Source organism: Phycodurus eques, chromosome 10, assembly GCF_024500275.1.
Source record: "Phycodurus eques isolate BA_2022a chromosome 10, UOR_Pequ_1.1, whole genome shotgun sequence".
Taxonomy (NCBI): Eukaryota; Metazoa; Chordata; class Actinopteri; order Syngnathiformes; family Syngnathidae; genus Phycodurus; species Phycodurus eques.
The window spans coordinates 19,714,525-19,736,542 of record NC_084534.1 but is presented as its reverse complement, the minus strand read 5'-3'; the positions used below and the strand labels follow the sequence as shown (position 1 = coordinate 19,736,542).

General features: G+C 40.7%; 1 protein-coding gene across 10 annotated transcripts in view; it reads left to right on the top strand.

The window, feature by feature from the left end:
* The first annotated feature begins 581 nt into the window (after nt 1-581).
* Nucleotides 582-22,018, top strand: part of atp2b2 (ATPase plasma membrane Ca2+ transporting 2) — a 125,484-nt gene continuing 104,047 nt past the window's right edge. For 8 of the 10 annotated variants that reach the window (XM_061687312.1, XM_061687311.1, XM_061687321.1 and 5 more), the window contains exon 1: nt 17,928-18,170. The gene's annotated coding sequence lies outside the window, so the exon portion shown is untranslated. Of the gene's footprint in view, nt 693-17,927; nt 18,171-22,018 lie in introns of those variants that run through there. The other 2 variants (XM_061687314.1, XM_061687313.1) reach the window with 1 other exon arrangement.

The window sequence follows — 22,018 nt, the reverse complement described above, 5'->3', positions numbered from 1 at the left end:
TCTAAGCTCAATGCCTCATCCAGGGTTTACTCGGCTTCTCTCGCCGAAAGTCAACGTAGGGTAACTGAAAACTCAAACATTTCCAGCCATGTGAATGTGTATGTGAATGCTTCTTTGTCTATATGTAACCTGTGATTGGCTGGCAACCAGTCCAGGGTGCACCCGCCTCTCGCCCCAAAACCAGCTGGCATAGGCTTCGGCTCACTAGCGACACTAATCAGGATGGGAGGATTTTAAGAATCAGATGCTAACGTAAGTAGCTTGTAGCTAAAATCATTTTGGTAGAAATACACTCGGTGTCAGTATCGCTGTGCAAATACCATCCTCTTCCCTCTCTATTACCGTTTGTCACAGGCCAAGTAGTTTTACTTTATTTTAGTTTTGACGGTTAGGCACGTAAACATGTTACTTCAAACATCCTAGTGAATATTACTGAATGAGAACCTCTTATGTACAGTAAATGTCCACTACAGTACTTTCCCTCCCTCCATTCCTCCCAACTCCACCTCTTCTTCTCCTCCTCCTCCATGTGTTGTTTCTCTTTCAGCCTCTCTTCGCTGCAGTGTGCACGAGAGGGAAAAGCCCAAGCCACAAGCTCCACGTTGCTTTTGGAGTCCCGCAGGTGAGCCAACTGGCACCAGCACCCGAAGGATACCACAGGGCATCCGGAGCAGGACCCGCCGTTTCCTCTTGTGAGTACCGCCTAATTGTGCAGTGGTGGCATTAAATGGTCATTTTTGTCATGTGGACTGCAATTTATTTTGGGGGGGGATTGTTGGGGAGGGGGGCGGTATCTTCTTTTTAAGGTGTCTTTTTCCAAGTCAAACGGCTGTAATTTGACTTTATTACCTTTCGCTCACTGAGATTAGTCTAAACCTTAATCTCCTGTGTTATTTGTTTAAAAATGTAATTATTATTAGATATTTATTTTTTTTGCATTAGTACTGCATTATTCAATTAAATAAATTGAATTATAATAATAATTACTTCACTGTTTGGATAGGGAAACGCACTCATTCCTTTGGTACATATTTGCCTTTCCTACTCATCCCAGTTTTCAAAGTGTGTCAAATGGAAATTTACAAAGAATCCAGATGTTTTATTTTTATCTGTTTGTTTTCACTGTGATTGGCTGGTGACCAGTCCAGGGTATACCCTGCCTCTCACCCCAAAGTCAACTATGATCGGCTCCAGTGCGACCCTGGTGAGCACAAACGCTAAAGAAAATGGATAGCTATTTATTTTTTAAGAGATGGTGAGTGGGAACATTTGGACAGACAAGACCCTGTGACGACACGCTAAAGTCTCCCAAGAGAGAAGTGAAAACAATCATAAGTCGATCACATGTCGCATTCAAATGCCTCATTAGAGTTGGCATTAGCTCCTAGCGGTAGCATACTTAGCTTTAATTTGTTATTTTTCAGTGTCTTTTGGCAAATTTAGCCAGCAAAAAAACTTTTGGAAAAGTATCAAACAATTCCTCAATATTGTGCCACTTGCAGACTAATGCTATAAAGTAGCTAATGCCAACCCATGGTGGGGTCCTTTTTAGCTTTAGCTTTGTCTTGTGGCTAATTTAGCTAGCAAAAGTGCTTTTGGAAAGGTTTCAAACTTTGCACACAAACACTCTCTAGCCACTGTGGTAGCTGTAAGCTAATACTCACATGACTTAGGCTACTTTCACACTGTGGCGCATGGTGCCCAACTCAGATGTTTTATTAAGTCTTATCTTTTTATGTAGTCATTCACATTACAGTTTTCACGTTTTGATGACTTATAGGTCGGATGAGTGCGAGCTGAGCATCCAGACTGCACTCACATCGGATACTTGTCCGATTTATATCCACATACGAAAAAGACCTTTCGTATGAGGTCGGATTTGGAAAAAAAAAAAAATTGCACTGTTCACACTGACGTGAAAACAATCAGATACTGTGCATTGGGCATTGCTTTGACTTGCAGTGTGATCATATCCAAATATGGCGCCTGCACCTGCCAACCTAATACATTAGCTCATTGTGGTGGCCACTTAGCTTCATTTTCTCCTTTTTTTTCCTCCAGCTTTTGGCTAATTTAGCTAGCAAAAGACAAACAATCTTTCAATTTGGCCAGTTTTAGGCTAATGGTCACCTGGGTAATATGGTGTCTGCCTACACTTGCTGAGCCATGAAGGTAGCGCATTGTTGTGGCCACTTACATTAAGCCTCTTAGCAAAATGACGTTTGAAAAATGTCATACATGGCTGACAAACATTCAGCAGTCGTTCTGCTTGTTGCAGGTTAATGCTAACATGGCTAATATGGCATCTCAGGCTGGCGTCTAAACCTGTGGAGCGAGTACATTAACTCATAGTAGTGGGTGCTTACCTTAGGCTTCCTCTGTACATCATCATTTGGCTAATTTGGGCTCTTGGAAACATGGCCGATAAACAATCCCTCGCAACTGTGCCAGCTGCATGCTAATGCTAATATGGCTAATATGGGGTTTAATTAACTCTCTAGCTGGTGTCAAAGTGGTCAAATATGGTGTCTAATAACTTTTCGAGCCAGTGCCTGCACCTGCAGTGTTTCATTCACCAGACACCATGTGGTCCTGTTCTATTTTAAAGGATTTGTAATCTCATCACATCCCATGATTTTGTACCGGGATATCTTGCTGGGTTCTTCTGGAGATATTCTCCATATGTGAAGACTGAGAATTTGTTCATCGTTTCTCAGCTGAATAAGGCATGTAGAATTCAAGCATCTGGGGGAGGTTGGTGTGTCAGGAGGGATTCAGTTTGGTGCTAAACTCAATTAGTATTGTTTGGCCTAAGGAGGAAGCCTGTATTCAATTGAGCACTATAGGGATCCCTCAGGGAATATTCCTAGTGTCTATCAATATTGTCATATTTAATTCTTTGAGTAAAAATATTAGACTGACTACATCCAGGCAGCTCTCCGCTATGGGCTCAACACTGGCATGGAAACAGCAGTTCAGAACATTCAGAGAGAAATTCAGTTAAATGGTTAATTTCCTCCTGTTGTTGATCAAGGAAAGTAAGTCAAATAAGCACTATTCACACACTATTTGAGGAAATATGTTAAACTGCCATTAAGTCACAATGCCGTTTAATTTATGCACGTTCATCTGAAACACTTTGAGGTCTAGCTTTGTACAGTTCCAACTTTCCCTCTAACTTTCCTAACTGTTTTAAATGCACCATAAGCAAATCCTACTTAACTTGTGGAGGGTTGTGTTTAATCATTTTAGTACATGTTGTGAGCACCTTTTGTGTGTATTTTTAATATTTTCTTAGCTTCATACCAAAGATAGGGATAGTTGGTGGTGGTTATAGAGATATGAGATGGGGCGTTCTGGTGGGCTTTTCGTACCCGCAGTGGCAGTTGTGCAGTAAATCATCCTTGACTTCAGCACAATATCAGCTTGATCCATCTCTTACTTCATATAACCCCCTCACCCCCTTTTCATCTTGTACTGGTGGTCTTCATGACTGAATCATGCTATAGGTAGTCTATCCATCTCACCAGGCAGATAACAATGCAAAAGCTAGATAGTGTTTTCTTTGATTTGCGTGGCACCCAGAAAGCAATTCAGGAATGTTGTAATCACTTGGTTACAATGTGTAGTGTTGTGTAGTTCCTTGTTACACTATTTATGTGGTGTCATGACAAAACCTAAATTTTCACCTCAGAAATGGAAAGTATCCTAGTATTTCACAGGTTAACGTGTATGTCTTCTTGCTTTCTATGCTCACAGGGTGCTGGTACCAATAAGTAGACTAAAGTGCAATCAGCACGCCCTCTTTTTATTAGTAATGTATAAGGGACTTGCCATTTTCTTAGCGTGCGTTTGAAGGAGTGAACGGAAAAATGCTGTTCAGTCAGTGGAAATAGCCCCTGAGAGCAAATAACTTGACCATGCTAATGCTGCGTCCACACAGTGGCCATTAAAGATACAATCAACGACCCCCATGCACTCGCTGCACTGTGGTGGAGGCCCGTTAGCCGGAGTACAGCGAGGAGCCAAAATGAATGCTGCTCCTGTCGCGATGTCCACTCTCAGTGGACGATCTCTATGCTGCCTGACCTGCAGTGTGCTTCTAAAATAGCACTTTGGTTTGCGAGTTGAATCGGTTCACTCTTTGTTAATTAGCTGCTGCTGTGGTACAGTATGAAGGGGATGCTGAGGAAATATAAATAACGGTAATATAGGTCGTCAGAATACAAGCTCACTAGTCACATCATTAGGTACACTGTACATGACATGGTCACAATATAAGACATAGCTCTCAGTATAAAACAGTAAAAACTAACCATAGTAAAAAACAATATTATTGTTATCTTTGTAACTATGGATTTTGCCAGTGTACCTAGAGTAGTGGCCAGTGAGTGTATGTGCAAATGTGGAGAAAAAAAGTGTATTATTATTATTATTATTATGATATTTTTATTTTGGTGTAATTATTTAAAAATACAATAAAAAATGTCATTAAAATTGTGTATTCTTATTAATGCACTCTTAGCTGAATCAGATGTTATTTCCTATAACAGGCTTGTATGACATAAGTATGATTTTGAGACTTGTCTTTTTAAAATCAAACTATTACATATTGTCAGCCTAATAACAGAAATTCCCAAGTCAGTTTTACCTCCTCTCACAACATCAATTAAAGAAATACCAGTTTGCCTGCTAAAATTTGTTTTTTCTTAATGTTTGTGTAGATTCTTAATTATACAGGTCATGGTAATCTGCAAAGGTTGAATAGAGGCAACTGGACTATTCTTGTTTGTTGAATTTATTGATTCTTTTTTTCTTAAAAAATAGGGAATTATTAATTCTTTTAGGCTATTTAGGCTTTAAATTGGTAATTAGTCAAGCAGAGTTAATCACATATTTTTATGTCAATTAACTTCAAGCAAATAACCATAAAGAATTTTAGTGCTCGGGAAAATTTGTAAAGTCACTGCTCTCAGTACATTAAAGGTAGCTCTGATGCTAGTACTAATACAGCATGAAAGGAAGTGCCTAGGCTGCTCCACCACTTTTCCAGACCATTGAATGATTTATTTCCAGTAAGAAGCCAGTATAACGTCCGAATTATTTTGAATCGTGCATTATAAACTCAAACTATTATAAAATTGCATGTTCTTTAATGTGATATCCTAGTGCTTAGCCCGGAGTGTGTATACTATTAACACATGTATTCAAGGAGCCATTTAATTCTTGACATTGACAACAAGCCTGAAGGTCCAAACTGTCACCAAAGTAACCAGTCTGGACAGGTGCAGGATCTCCCAACCTTTTCCACGGTTTCCACACTTCAGAATGGGAAACAGTATTGGCACATGGGTTAACGTCTAGCATCTATGTGGCGGTGTTATTATGCTTTAAGCAAGGTAAAAGCAAAATATCTGAACAAAAACCTGCAGCATCACATGTAGACCGATTATGTCACGCATGAGAGTGGTTCAGGAATATTTCATATTCCACAATCTGTTAACCTTATGGAGGTTATGTGACTGTATATGCGAGCACATTTGAGTTTGGGTTTAAAATATGTCTTTTTCAGCAATGGTTTTGGAAATTTCCTGACACACCTCAACCCACAGACCAGGCAGGACACCTTTTTTGTTGTGGTAGTACCGTTTGGAGTTCTTACAAGACCTGATAACATAGCTTAGGTCAGCTTGTTTACCCTTTAACCATTTCTACATACAACTCTGGTGACTACACAGATTTACAGACATCACACGCCATCCAAATGACAGGCATATCTAACACACAGACATTACAGTACATACAGTATATTTTAAAATATTATGCTTGTTTATTATAAATTATGTTTACAGTATGTTTAAAAAGTCTGTTTTAACTCATTTAAATGTGTTGAGCGCGAGCAAGAGGTGTACAATGATTTATATTAAAAAAAGTTTTTTATATGGTCTCTATATTGCAGATTTTCTGCTCACATTCTCGCTGTCATTGAGATAGAGGGATGGCTAGATAACCAGCGCTATTCTATTCTTGCCAGGTAAATAACTCCACATTCACAGCTGTCTATTGGTTGAAGCTGGAAACCTGCTGCTAATTTGCAGGAATACACGATATGTAAAAAGTTAAACTATTCTACGCACCAACTTGAGTCAATATTTGCGCAGAGATGTTGCTGCAAGGTATTTAGGGGTGTTCAAAAACGTCTTTGAGCGAACTACTCCGGAACCAGCAAGGAATAGAGTACATATCTTAAACCTCAGATGACATCCATATCACTGAGTAAATGTACTCAACTGACAGATCAAAGTGAGACTAAAGAAGCAAAAGGAGGAAAATATTTCTGTAAGTTTTGCTCTTTTGGCTGAATGTGGTATGTTTTTAAATCTCAGAGGTGCCGCTTAATGGCTTTTGCAGTTGGCTAAACGTCATTTAGCTTTTAGCTAACGGTCGGAGCAAAGTTAATTTATTGTAATATGTAATTTTAAGCGGCACGGTGGATGACTAGTTAGCACATCTGCCCCGCCTGTGTGGAGTTTGCATGTTCTCCCCGCGCCTGCGTGGGTTTTCTCCGGGGACTCCGGTTTCTTCCCAAATCCCAAAAACATGCGTGGTAGGTTGATTGAAGACTCTAAATTGCCCTTAGGTCTGAATGTGTGTGCGAATGGTTGTTTGCTTATATGTGCCCTGCGATTAGCTGGCAACCAATTCGGGGTGTACCCCGCCTCTCGCCCGAAGATAGCTGGGGCTAGCACGCCCGCAACCCTTGTGAGGATAAAGCGGTACAGACGATGGATGGATGTCATTTTAAACAGTTTGTAAAAACAAAAAAAGGGTGTGAGTTAGCTAATTATGTGGTCTTGCTCTTACCTCATGTCACTCTCAATGTGAGAGTTAACACTCTGTATTACTTAAAGGCATGTTCATGTTCGTGAGGCGGCCGGGTGATCCCCTACGGGCTGTGGGGTTTTAGTCCCTGCCTGGTATAGGGGGGTGGGGGTTGTTTGGGTGCTGGTTGGAATGTAAAAAAAAGGGGGGGGGGGGGGGGGGGGTCCTGGGGTCGGTGCTGCGGGGCTAGGTGGGGCATCTTTCTTCATCGGGAGTTGCCCTGCCTGATGGGCCGACCTGCAGGAGCCATGCCTCTTAATCACTCACCTAGCACACACTCACTGTATATATTTTTTCTCACTCGTCACATCTGGAAGAAGAAGAAAAAAAGTACACTAAAAAAACAAGTCATTTGCATTTCATTTGATTATGTTCATCGGTTGCACATGATTAAAATATGTTAAACCAACATATACTATTTGATTATTTTCAAGCAAAACAGGGGAAAATTGTACGTTGACCACCTTTTAGTTGTGCAACTGAAAATTAGGTACATTTTTCAGTGTAGGTGGATGCGTAGGCAGGCATGTACTTAGATGGTAGATACTGTAAGTAGGAGGTAGGTATATATTTGGATAGTAGGCTAGGCAGGTAAGTCAACAATTGTAATAAAGCTGTCATTAAATGAATAGCTCTCTCACAAGCGTAAACCTGATTATCTTTGTAAGAATATTGGTATCAGCTCTTGTTTTGGCTTGTGCATGTTTACCTAATGTTCTGTGCACCTTCTGTCTCTATTTGTGTTCTCCTTGAACTAGAACTACATTCATGAGAAAAGACCCTTCACTGTTTCTTGTTATATTTCTTTCTTTAGTTCTTCACTTCTTTGGGCTTGTTGGTACATTAGCGCTTGAGGCGATCCTAATGATTGCTTGGAATCTCGCCAAGCCCACCGACATATTATTAGGACCCTCGATGGGGTCAACGTGAGCTTTCTCCAATTCTAGATCAAAAGTTGCGTTTTGGCCCCATCTGCATCCTCTCATTATTGTTCCGCGAAATCCACCCCTCACATATTCATCCCACCTTGTCACCTCCCTCGCATGACTGCAGTGCATCCTCTTCCTCCTCCTCTTCATCATCATCATCATCATTATTATTATGATCATCATCAACACCAGCAGGCACATTAACATCTCCATTACTCTTTAAAGCATCTCCCCTTTCTCATTCGCCTTCATTTTCTTAATACCCTTCGTGTGTGTGCTGTTTTTTTCCCTGCTGAGGCTTTTTTTTTTTTTTTTTTTTTTTTTTTTTTTACACGAGCCTCCCTTCTGCCTTTCAAGTGTGATCATCACCATGAGAAATCGCTATTTCCTCCTCCTCCTCCTTCTTCTTCTTCTCCTCCTCCTCACCAATGATGAGCTGTGCTGTTCCAAGGGAACCATTGCCCTTGGTGTGACCGTGAATGAGAAAGAGAGAGAGAGAGAGAGAGAGAGCTAAAGTTCTGCAGTAGTGAGCATGCAAGTTGTTATTTTCTTTCAGTCGCTTGTTGGTTTATGTAAATGTTCAAATCAGAACGGATGGAGCAAACAAGAAGCAAATGAGGCAGCAGCAATAGTTGTTATATATTTATTTTTTCCACATGATCCAAGTTTTATTTACAGCTTCGAAGCGAGTTAGATGAATTTGAATTTTATTTAACTTTTTTTGTCTTTCGTGTATTTTATTGATTGCGTAATCCTGCTAATGTGTCAAAAGAGTGATGTGGAGGAAAAAATGTCACGTTAGTGACTAGTGAGAAGTAGTTTTTTAGACATGTATATAATTGACAATAGTCACGCTAAAAAATATTGGCACCCTGGCACGACTGTATAGACAACATGTACATGCTATCACTAGATTTTGTGAGACTTTTTTCAGAAAAATAAAAAGTACACAAAGTGGTGTGCGGGAAGTTAAAGTTTTGACTTTTGTATATATTATTTTCTCCATTTAAAAAAATAAATAAATAAATCCATGCAATCTTCTGCTTGGCTTCTATCACATATTTAATTTGTATTTTACTTTATCCTCCACAAATCATTTTTATAAAAACATTACAAAAAACAAGAATAATAAAACGTTTTCATCTCCCTTAGTGTGCAATGCTTTTTATTAAAATAACACAAAACACACAAAAAAGCATTTTGGCTCCCGCCTTCTTTTGTGCGGGTTATAGTAAAACTACTGTCATTGATCATCTTTTCAGGCACTTTTGATTAATGAATGAGAGATGTAGCTGTTCTACAGCTCTCATTCATTAAATGCTGCAATTTGTGTGTACAGTATTAGTGGCGCACATGTCTGGAAAGTCAACAAGGCACATGACAGCGACTAAACTTGTAAGTAATATCAGGTTAAAAATGACTAAGCAACCAAAGGTCTTCCAACTGGACCGTTGTGGTCATGTGCTGCTGCTTCTGTCTTTAGTCCGACAACGTCTCCGCCTGAGGGTGTCTAATTTGAATAAAAATGGATGGGCACAGTGTGATGAATGTTATAAACTTAAGACGACCAGGCTTTCTCTCTCATTATTTCCCTAAAAGTTTGACTCAGTATTAGAACCTGCGTTTGTCTTTCCTCTGCTTAGTTTTTACATAACAGGTTTTGACATTGAACAAAATGGACGCAATTGGCTGGCTGTAAGTCTAGTCTTGATGGAGCAGTAACACATGAACTGCTGAAGCACTTTTGTGCAACACTGTGAAAAGAGCTATTACGATATGAGCTCAGATTATACAAGTTTTGTTGTTGAACTTTTAAGAGTGCAACCTCTTTGAACAAGTGCAGAATTAGCCTACATTCTGCAGTACTTACTGTGTACGCGTGCGTGTGTGTGTGCGTGCGTGCATGTAGCGCTCCATGTAGCCGGTGTGAGCTAACATGGTTCTCGATGCCAGGCAGATCAGTTGCATAGCAACAGGAACTTTTTTGAAAGCAGGAAAATCTTGCAGGGGAATGTGTTGAGCACATAAGCAGTGCAATGAAATATGGAGGGATGCACTCACTAAACTTTTATACCATTCAATGACTTCAATAGACTTAAGCAGGAAATCATACAAAAATGTAAGCACTTAAATTTAAAGGAGACAGATTATGCATGTTTTTTTACAATTTAGTTCAAAGGTTTCTTAATAACATATCTGTGACAGGCTGTCATCACAATATCCCAAGACCATCAAACTGTATTAATTTTACTGCACCTGATCACATCTCCCCTAAAATCGATGTAGCAAACACAAATCCAAAGCAGGAAGGCAATAATCTGCCGAAAAATATTGACTTTTTAGTGACCCCTTTAAAAATAAAAATAAGTCCCTGCTACCATTGATCAACATACAATTCGGTGGGATCATCTATCATGACTGGACACAGGAAAAAGTCTCAAGGTTCCATACCTGAAATTGAAGAGGAATTTTGCCATTTTTGCTCAAAGAGCCTATTTTTGGCCAATTGCGAGGGTCGTACTTGAACAGGCTCTTCTGAGGGAATTCATCCAAATGAGCCTAAATCGGAATTAGGGACACTAGACAAGTGGGCAGTGATAAAGTGTGAAAGGTTTTAGACCACGCCGTAGGATGTGGTTGGAGCTTTTGATGATTCGACACGGCACAAGAAAATGCCCTTTCAAACCCTGCTTGGAGCTTTAATTATTATTATAATCATAAACCACTCTTTCACTATATTCAATTATACATGTATCATTGGTATCACTGCATTTCTTCTCCAATTGCTTGGGAGAAATAACTTATTGTGAAGCATCTATTTCTATAACTTGTACTAATTACAGTGCTATACTACTGCACAAAATCCTACTAAATTCACATGAGAACAGGCACATTTGTGACAGTGGTTTGCTGACAGGTTTCAGTATTGGCAAAATGTAAGCCTGAACCTTTCAACTAAGCACTTTTACATGACTTAGTGGTTGTGATTGTGACCCGCATTTCCCGAACACTTCTGACCCGAGCATTGTTTTGCACCATGAGTAATGGAGATGATATTTTACGGGTGAACGTATGGCTTGAGCGTACGGGGGGAGGGGGGGAGCGATTGCCTTGACTGATGGCGAGCAACTTTGACTCCTGTTCAAGCTAAAACGCCGTATTCTTTACTGCAACACTGGAGTAGAGACACAAGTGTGGGAACCAAATAAATGTTAACACAAAGTTATTACATTGCTCATTAAAATGTGTAAAAATGTCAGAGTTGGCCACGAGCTGACAGGTAACACCAGCTGTTACGACGCAGTGTAAACATTTTTATTGGCTTCACTGTCATTGTCGTATGCACACTAAAATAGTCACTGAAATTTCCCATCAGGAAAAAAAATGGTCACACTTTTAAATGCTGTTTGAACTCTGTCTCTAACTAAAACGTTGCACTTACCGAGGCATGTAAATTCCTGAAGGAATAAACGTGTGACATCTTTCTGCTTGTGTAAATAAGAATCCTGAATTTACCTTACAGTACGTGCAAATGGTGTTTTTACCAATGGTTGCTGCAGTGCTCCACAGTTTTGTCATTCTATTTTTTATGATCTACTTTTGCTGTGTTTGTCCTTAATAGTTGTTTTTAAAGTCCAGTTTCTCTTGACATAAATTGTGATATACCAGTAGCATTGTTCAAAATGATTTTAAAAGAAATGTGTACAAATATAGGCCTTCCCCCTAATACCGTGGATTTTAACCTGGGTTCGATCGCACAGCGGAGGGCAAGACAAACACAGTGTTTGTGCCCATTCTGTTCATCCCACTTTGTATGATTTGTAGCAACTCTTCCGAACAACAACGCTCTTAGCCTTTTGGCATCTGTTACATTTGTTACAAAGTATCTGTGCGAGCACTCCTTTTGAAGGATAGTAGACATAAATACTAGAAAAGGAACAGATTTTGTTGGAAAAATGATACCAGAGTGGTAATTGCCCAAGTGCAGCAAAGCATTCCTGAACTCTGGACGGCAACAGCAAAAATTACATTGATTTACAGTAATGCCATTGAGTTAGGTTTTTGATTTTGAGTGAAACTCATGATTTGTTGGTTTTGTTCTTTGAACTCAGTGATTTTGTTTGCAGCTGATGCATGGTTCATTTTCCATCGATGCATTTTCTCACGCTTATCAGGGTTGGGCTTGCGGGGGCAATAGCTTGAGCAGGGAAACCCAGACTTCCTTCTTCCCAACCACTTCATGCAGCTCTTCGGGGGATCCCAAGACATTCCAGGGCCAACTGAGAGACGTAGTCTCTCCAGTGTGTCCTGGGTTGTCGCAGTGGCCTCCTCCTGGTGAGATGGGCCCAGAACACCTCACCATGGAGGCGTCCAGGGGGAAATGTTTCCTCTCAGTGTTTCTGGACTCTCCTTCGCGATGATGATGGTGAGAAGCTCAGTCATCCAGGAGGGGCTCAAAGTAGAGCTCCCCCACATTGCGTGGAGCCAGATGAGGTGGCTCGGGCATCTGGTTAGGATGCCTCCTGGACGCCTCCCAGGTTGAGGTGTTCCAGGCATGTCCCACCAGAAAGAGGCCGCGGGAAAGACCAAGGACACTGGAGAGACTGTGTCTCTAGGCTGGCCTGGGAACGTCTTCCCCTGGAAGAGCTTGATGAAGTGGCTGGGGAGAGGGAAGTCTGGGCTTCCCTGCTCAAGTTGTTAACTCAGCAACTGGACCCTTGATAAGCGGAAGAGGATTTATGGCTGAATGTTATTGTATTTATATATTTTTTGTATTACTTTTTAAATGTTATTTTACATTTATTTTTTTGCCTTTTAAGTTTAGGATTTATGTTTTCTTCCTTTCATAGCAAACATAGGAAGAGGCTATAGCTGATTGTTGCTACCCATCAATATGTCACACAGAGGCTGACATGGCAGTAATCAAATTTTAAGATGCCTTGGGGGAATAATGTACGTCATTATTCATTGCTTCCATTTAGTAATTTACAGTGATTGGCCCATGCAGGGTGTTGAGGGGAGGAATGCAGTGGGGGAGGCGCTGTTTATCTATTTGCTCAGTATATTTCTTAATATGTTTCTACAGCCAGTTCAAAAGATGATTTCTCTCTGCTACAGTGTCTTGGAAGTTGAGTTTCAGTTTTATTGGAATTTATTGGCGTTCTGTTGCTCTCTTAGTCATGATTTAAACCAGTGGGGTTGTCAGCATGCTTTGGGTGCTGCAGTGAATGTTTGAGCACACTGCTGCTTGCCTTACATCTCACTGAGTAACCATATCCTGTCTTTTTGAATGTACTCTATTTGCGTAATAGATCCTTTCCTCTGGAAAATACAGACAATTCCTTTCTGCCAATATTGTCTTTTAAGTGACTCTTAAGTTTACCTTCATTTGACTCTCTTTTGTAAATGACCTGGCATTGAGGGCTGAGACGGCGCTAATGTTTTTCTTGAGGGACAAGGCCTTCTCCTTTCAGGCAAGGGGTTGATGTTTAGTCAGCATTAAATTCTCTGAGAAATACTTGGGTATCTACTGTGAATAGGTCCAGCACTATTTGGTAAGAGACGCAAGAACATAAAGGAAAAATAATTACAAATGATCTAGCTTATATCATTAGATTCTCACATCCTATCCAGTTGATCCAGCGCCATTTCATAACACATTTTGGAAGCAGATATACTTTGTTTATTACAACAATAAGAAAAAAATAAAGGCGACCCATCCTTTTCTGGCCTGGCAAACCAAGTGGGCTCAGATTTCCTTTCACAATATTTGTTTCTATTTTTTTATTTTTTGTTTTAAAATCTTTGAAAATTATTTAAAAACATTTTTATTACTTTTAAAATATATTTAATAGCATTGTTTTATTATTTGTTTCTATTATTGAAAATATATTTTATTTTTTATAAATGAATTTAAATGTAAGTCAATTTAATATATTATTTTATTTAAAATCACATTTTATATTTTTTAACTGTAATTTCATTTCATTCATTATTTTTGTTACATTGTTGAAAATATATTTTATTTGTATTACTTTTTAAATCATATATTTTGTAGTATTTAGGTTTTATTCATTTGGATTTCATTTTTGAATTTCTATTTAAATTATTATTTTTTTCATTTGTATTCTTCTTTTTCTTAGTTTTAGGCCAAATTAAGGCCAAGCGATTTCATTAAACGAGATGATAAATGTTAGTCGTAACCAAAAGGGGAAATTACCTAACAAATAGTATGCGATGTACATTCCTTCTGTAGTCAAATTCATGTGATGATTTGAGTTCATTTGACAGATTTCTAGATTGAGTAGAATTAACTCATTCACTGCCAGTCCTCCATGTTAACATGGATATTTGATTTTAACACTGTGAAGAACATACTAGAGAATTTAACAAAATTTAACCACAAGGTAAACACAACACTTAAAGGGTTAACAAAGGGTTGACTTGAGAGTTGAAAGTTGTGTGTGAATGTGTTTAAGTATGAGTTCTTGTCTTTCTATCTTTGTGGGACAGTCCTCAACATTCCACCTTTTATGGTGCTGATTATTTTGGCTATACTACCATGAGCTACTTTCACCAAAATTACAGCGTGTGTTAAATGACATTTTCCACAATGAAGGCCTTAATCATCCTTAAAAATGACACACTTATGTCTAAATCTCCTATAAGACATCTTTAAAAGGTAACAATTACAATAATAAGTCACGATTAACGCAACATTTCTTACACCGTTGTAATATCGACTGTGATACCCATATCGCTCACCCCTTGTGCTCTCATTTTGTGAAGGAGATGTCTTAATTTCATTGCATGCTATATTGTTTTTATAACTTAAATAATTTAAATCAATGGTTCATTTTGTAGAGTGTAGATTAAGTTGCTATAGGTCGTTTTTAATACAGTCTATCAAAAATTAATACACAAAATGTCTCAAAAATATTGTTATAATATTAGGTCCACATTTCCCACTCCTTGTGGTCACATTTAGTAAAAAAGGTCTTTAGTGGCCTTAAAAAGGTGGTTTTAGATATAGCTTTCTAACCTGCATAGATATGGTGCCGAGACTTTTATTTCATTCTATGACCACACTTGTAACTCAAAACACTCATATGTCAAATCATATTTCTGCATTGAAATGGATGGCAATGAAAGTTGCATCCCCACAAAAAGAACCAATACATTTTTTTGTGTTTAATAAGAAAAATAGAACTCTACAGTACTTTATAAAAGTATATAGTACTAACATGAATAAATAAAATGTAAAGAATTAAACAGTTTGTTTATTATGATTTCATGGTTCAATGCCCAATGAAATTGTGCTCCTTCTGTTGTGCATGCCTTTGTCCACCAGGGGCAGTACACTACAGCCATACATAACCAAACCAGAGGCGTGTAAGCAAAAAGAAAACAAATGATTTAATATACAACTCACCATTGCGCTGTTATGATGAATGTAGTTGCAATAGTGGGAGCGCTTAAAAAAAAAAAAAATCTTCAAAAGCTTGTTTTTTGATACCAGCTGTCGGAATCGCTCCTCGCTCCCCCCCCGCCCCCTGCTAACGCAGACATTCCTCGCCAATGAATACCACAGCTCTAATAACCAATTCACAAGGCCTCTTTTGATCGGCTTAATAAAATATTTTTTGTGTTCAGTGTCTATACATACATTCGATAGCCTTGTGGAAGTAGCTTACAACATCTGTTATAACTCAACCCACACTTCAAGTGGAATATGACGTGGCACTGGACTGGCTACAGCCTCACAAGCGCGTACGTAAAAGGAAAAGTGTTTAAGTTGACGGCAGAATACGCGAAAAGACAGATATGACATTTTAGGATTGCTCCACCCGGTGTGCGTATGTTTAATGGATGGGATAATCTGCAGCCAGCCTTAGAATATGGCCCTCATTCAAGACACACACAAAAAAACAAAATATGGCTATAATCTTTGAGAACTGTGCTGAAAAGAAACAAACCACTTAAAAGATAGGATAAAATACACATTGGCATGATCTTACAGCCGTTTAGCAAGTGCAAACTTGCTAGATCTCCTCCAACTGCACTGCATTATTGATAGGAGTCAAGAATAAAAGCACACACGGATAAAAACTGCTAATGTAAGGCAGTTATATATGGTTTAGGCAGAATTCTTCATACAGCTCTTGTATTGAGATTCGATGCATGTGTACCTAATGAAGTGGCGAGCGAGGGGTATGTCCAACATACTGCAGATGCCCGGACCACCCGCACCTGGTGGTACCTGCAGCACCAGGCTGCGTGTCCTCTCCTGCTCTTCCTTGCAGCTTTTTGGTGCACTGCAGCTCTGGAATCTTTCAGACTGCACTGCATTGATATTCAAAGCCTGTGTTTGATCCCCATCACTGCTCTCCTTCCCTCAATCTCTCTCTCTCTCTCTCTCGCTCTCTCTCTCTGTAAGTCGTTCTCATTTTTTCTCCCATGTCCAAGTTAAATGATCTTAACAGCTGTTCTGTAAAACTAACACTCCGCTTGAATCCCCCTTGGAGTACTCTCCCGACTGAGCGAACGATTGCTTCTCCGTGTTGCAAATTCCCGAAAATCATATTATCATTTATGCTATACCTTATAGTACTGCTTTTCTAGAGCTGCATCATAGAAGTCGCTCTCGGTTTGGATTGAAATCAGGGAAGTATTTGTTTTACACCATAGCATATGACTGCCGTAGAACAGACCAGGACCCACAGGTAGACAACGACACATGGCAATGACAAAAATACACCAAATATTCTAACGTTAGCTTACCCTGTTGCTGTGCTTTAGCTTTGCAGTCTCCACTTTGCTGCAGCGGTGCCCTTAGTCTTGACTCAGATAAAATGTCCCCTTACAGATGTAAAAATACATTGGCGTTGTTAGCTGATGTCTCATTCCAATTAATGTGTTCAGTGCAGCTGTGTTCAGCTATTTCCGCAGAATACTCGCTGCTAATGCTTTTGCGTTGACAAAAGCTGGTTCCATTTCTAGTACCTGGTTAGATTCAATTTCAGATGTGCCGAGACCCTCATTCTCCTCCATTGTTGTTTGATAGCTGATGTGTCGTTCCAACCTATGCCTTCAATAGAGTGCGGGTTTTGCAGTATATTCGCGATTGATGATGCATTGCGGTAACGTATGCCGAGCCGATACCATGCTTTGCCTTTCAGGCTTCACGATACCACCGATACCAACTTTTTCGAGTATGAGTAATGATACTCGATAATGCTATTAGATCTTACAGTTGTGATGAAAATGTTTTACTTCAATCTAATATTGTTCAAAAACACAAACATTTTAAAACAGTTAGCACATTCAGAAATAGTACACAACAGTTTTGAAAGTTTCACTCAAATTTCACTCAACTTGTCATTTATGATATTTAAACATTCAACTGCATAACAGTCTTGCAACCCATTTCATGTACATGCAGCCTGTAACACAAGGCATTTCAGTTATTTTGGTGTCATAGTTTGACCACTTGGGGGCACTATGTAAAAGGAGTACATACAGTAGATAGGATGCGAAAAAGAATAAAAAAAGAATAAAAATAAATTCAAGACTGATTCTTGAAAGTACTTTTTACTACTTCACACACCGTTGCCTATTTCTCTTTACTTGATGTGCTACGCCACAGCTCGTCGCCCACCACTGCAACTCGCACAGCGTAAGTGTTTAACTTAAAGTGTCTTCACTCTGCTGACATGTCTACTACTCCACCTATATGTCGGGTGGGTAAAATGGCATCAGCTGTAGTATCAGAGCATTTTTTCGACTCCGGGTCCAGATGATATTGGTATCGGTATCGGTGGTACATTAGTGTGGTTTGAGGGATTGAAATGCACTGTTTCCCTATTCTAGCCATTAGAGCCACTAATCCCCTAACTCTCTTTGCTTGTTTTGCCTTTCCAATATTTCCTCTCATTCATTGTCAGGTACAATGTTTTTTTTAAAAAAAAAAAAAAACGCTTTGTCACACACAGAGATGCAAGCAAACACACACAACACCCCCCGCTGCCTGCCGACGTGGTACAGGCTGTGCATTGAGACGGCCCCAGCCGAGGCGGCATCACAGTGAAAGAGAGAGAGCTGCTCACAGCTTCAGTCTCCTCTCTCTCTCATACACACACACACACACACACACACTCACACTCACACATGCACACACACACGCACACACACATTCCCACACTTACACTCACATTCACACACACACATACGCACTCACACACGCGTGCAGCACGTTGCTGCAGTGGTTAGTCCGCTGCCACCGACACCACCGGAGCCGCATGTGCTGGTGCGCTCGCAGGTGGATTGTAGGACTGCGGGTGACTGTAACCTTGATGTCATGTAAGTGCTTTTGTGTTTTGTTTTTGTTTTGTGTTGTTTGCATCAAGATGGAAAAATGCATGGGCTATAGCAGGGAATTAGTAATGCAGTGATGTACCATCCCTGTTATTTAGGTACACTGCACATCTTTGGTTTCATTTGCAGCTGACTCCAGCTTTCTGCCATCCGTTGGAATTAGTAGGGACTGCTATCTCTGGTAGTCCGTGACCGGCGAGCGTGTCCGATAAATGGCTGGCTCGTTGCGGTTTCAAATGTCCGTGGCGGCCGCTTTGGCGGATATGTCAATGCACCTAAAGATCACTGTTTAGACAAGTGGGCTGCCCATGGAGATTGATTATAGCCGCTATTGGAAAGCTGGGATGGCTGCATGACCTTAACCATATTTAGGGGGCCACTGCGTCGCCACCATCAAATCTCTTTGCTGCTCACCATTTGATGCAAACGGCTGCCTATGTTGTCCTTTTTGTATTATTCCTTTTTATGTTCTTTTTTAAGCATCTCATTACTACAGTGGTTGGTACCCCAACCAAACGATGCCAAAAAAAATGTACAGTACGAAAAAAAAATTTCTGAACCATGTTATCATGCACGCAAACAGGTACTAAAGTTACAGGACGTTCCTGTAGATGCTCGACTACTGTGGTTATGTTCTTGTAGATGCCAAACAACTGGTAGTTGTTACCCCAACAGAAAGGTCCCAAAAAATGGTACATTATGGATGATTTATTTCTGGATTATTCCATGATGCCCCAAATGGGTACCACAGTGGTTGGTAGCAGTAGGATGTCCAAAAATGGTATAGTACAAACCAGCTGTTTTGGAACCTTTCACAACCATACTGAACAGTGCAAAAATGTTTTTTTTTTTTATTATGGTGGAAATGGGACTGTTTGGTAGCGTGACAGAATAGTCTCAGGAATTGGTACCGTATGGACCAGATATTTTGGTACCCTTCACAACCATACTGGACATTTCCAAAATGTACTAATTTTGTAAAAAATTGGATTAATCTTCTAAGTCACGCCCCATTGTGGTTGGTACCTAACAGAAGGGTGTCCAAAAATGGTACAGTACGAAGCATTTTTTTGGGGGGTAGCCTTCACATTGCTTTTGAACATGAAAATCAGGGGTGTCAAACTCATTTTTGTCACGGGCCACATTGTAGTTATGGCTTCCCTTGGAGGGCCGTTATGACTGTGAACCCATATAAAATATTGACACATACGACATATACACATCAAATTTATGGATAACTAGTTTTTAAATCAGAAGCCAATAAAACAATTTCAACTATTATTACATTTATTCCAGAAAGGTGATTGTAACATAAAATGCTTGCAATATCTCATTATACAAGTAAAGACACCAATTTTGGTATTTTCACAAGAAACATGAAATCGACACACATGATTTGCTTTCGTGGGCCACATAAAATTATGTTGCGGGCCACCATTTTGACACCTCTGATGCAAATGAAAAATCAACTGCATACCGTACCAGTCTGCACTGTATGGTGTAATATATGGTGTTATCAGAATCAGAATCAGAATCATCTTTATTTGCCAAGTATGTCTAAAACACACAAGGAATTTGTCTCCGGTAGTTGGAGCCGCTCTAGTACAACAGACAGTCAATTTACAGAACACTTTGGGGACATAAAGACATTGACAAAAAACAATTGTGCAAAAAGATGCAGAGTCCTCTAGCACTTAGAGCAGTTCGAACGACTAATATTGCAATAGTCCGGTGCAATGACCATTGTGCAAAGGGCGCTGAGACTTCAAGGAGTGTATGCGGTTTAAAGTGACGAGTAGTGCGATCATCTGGGACAATGTCGGTTGTGCAAATGTTACAGATACTCCTCAATCAGTGTACAAATGGAGCAGATGCTACTCTGGCATGAGTGGCCAGTATATGCAAATAGTGCAGCATGGCGAGACAACTACAGTGAGTGCACGAGTAATACATAATTGGCCCCACAGAAATGTGACAACGAACTCAAGTCAAAAAATTGTCAGCTTCTTGTAATGGAATTATAGGTTAGGTGTTTAAGAAGTTGATCGCAAGAGGGAAGAAGTTGTTGGAATGTCTACTAGTTCTAGTTTGCGTTGATCGGTAGCGCCTACCTGAGGGAAGGAGCTGGAAGAGCTGGTGACCGGGGTGCAGACGGTCCGAGAGGATTTTGCACGCCCTTGTCTTAGTTCTGGCAGCGTGCAAGTCCTCAATGGTGGGTAGGGGGGTACCGACAATCCTTTCAGCAGTTTTGATTGTCCGTTGCAGTCGGAGTTTGTCCTTTTTTGTAGCAGCACCAAACCAGACTGTGATGGAAGAACACAGGACCGATTCGATGACCGCTGTGTAGAACTGTCTCAGCAGCTCCGGTGGCAGGCCGTGCTTTCTCAGAAGCCGCAGGAAGTACATCCTCTGCTGGGCCTTTTTGAGGACGGAGTTGATGTTGTTCGCCCACTTCAGGTCCTGAGAGATTGTAATTCCCAGGAACTTGAAGGTCTCGACGGTTGACACAAGGCAGCTGGACAAGGTGAGGGGCAGCTGTGGCGAAGGATGCCTCCTGAAGTCCACGATCATCTCTACCGTCTTGAGCGTGTTCAGCTCCAGGTTGTGTCGGCCGCACCACAGCTCCAGCCGCTCCGCTTCCTGTCGATATGCAGACTCGTCACCGTCCTTGATGAGGCCGATGACAGTGGTGTCATCTGCAAACTTCAGGAGCTTGACAGTCGGGTTCGCTGAGGTGCAGTCGTTCGTGTAGAGAGAGAAGAGCAGCGGAGAGAGGACAAAACCTTGGGGCGCCCCAGTGCTGATGCTGCGTGTGGATGAGGTGGCCTCCCCCAGCCTGACCTGCTGTGTCCTGCCCGTCAGAAAGCTGTAAATCCACTGGCAGATGGCAGGTGAGACGCTGAGCTGGAGAAGCTTGGTTGAAAGGAGTTCAGGGATGATGGTGTTGAACGCTGAGCTGAAGTCCACGAACAGGATCCTCGCGTAGGTCCCTGCACTGTCGAGGTGTTCTAGGATGAAGTGCAGTCCCATGTTGACTGCATCATCCGCAGACCTGTTCGCTTGGTAGGCAAACTGCAGGGGGTCCAGCAGGGGACCTGTGACACTCTTGAGGTGGTCCAGCATGAGACGTTCAAAGGACTTCATGACCACAGATGTCAAAGCGACAGGCCTGTAGTCATTCAGACCAGAGATTGCAGGTTTCTTGGGGACTGGAATGATGGTGGAGCGTTTGAAACAGGATGGAACTTCGCACATTTCCAAAGATCTGTTAAAGATCTGAGTGAAGACTGGAGCGAGCTGGTCCGCGCAGACTTTGAGGCATGATGTGAGTTTAAGCACAATTACAATTCCAACTTTGTGTCAACACTATGGGGAATACCCTGGCTTTGTGGTAGACATCCCAACAGTAGGGTACCTTATTTAATTTAATTTAATTTAATTTTTTTGGTACGCTTCACAATCTTACACAACTTTACGACACCATACAAGGCTGTCTTTTACTGCTTTGTCGAACACCCTTTTCTGTTCCTTTAGATACCATAACCACTGTGTTGGTACTACAACAGTACCAAATTGTACAGTACCGATTGATTGTTTCTGGACTTTTCCATGTTCCCCCAGTTTGGGATAGGCCTTTTTATCTTCCATTAGTTACCGTTTCCACTGTGATCGGTACCATCCATCCATCCATTTTCCACACCGCTTATCCTCACTAGGGTCACAGGCGTGCTGGAGCCTATCCCAGCTGGCTCTGGGAGAGAGGTTGGGGACACCCTGAACTGGTTGACAGCCAATTGCACGGCACATATAAACAAACAACCATTCACACACAC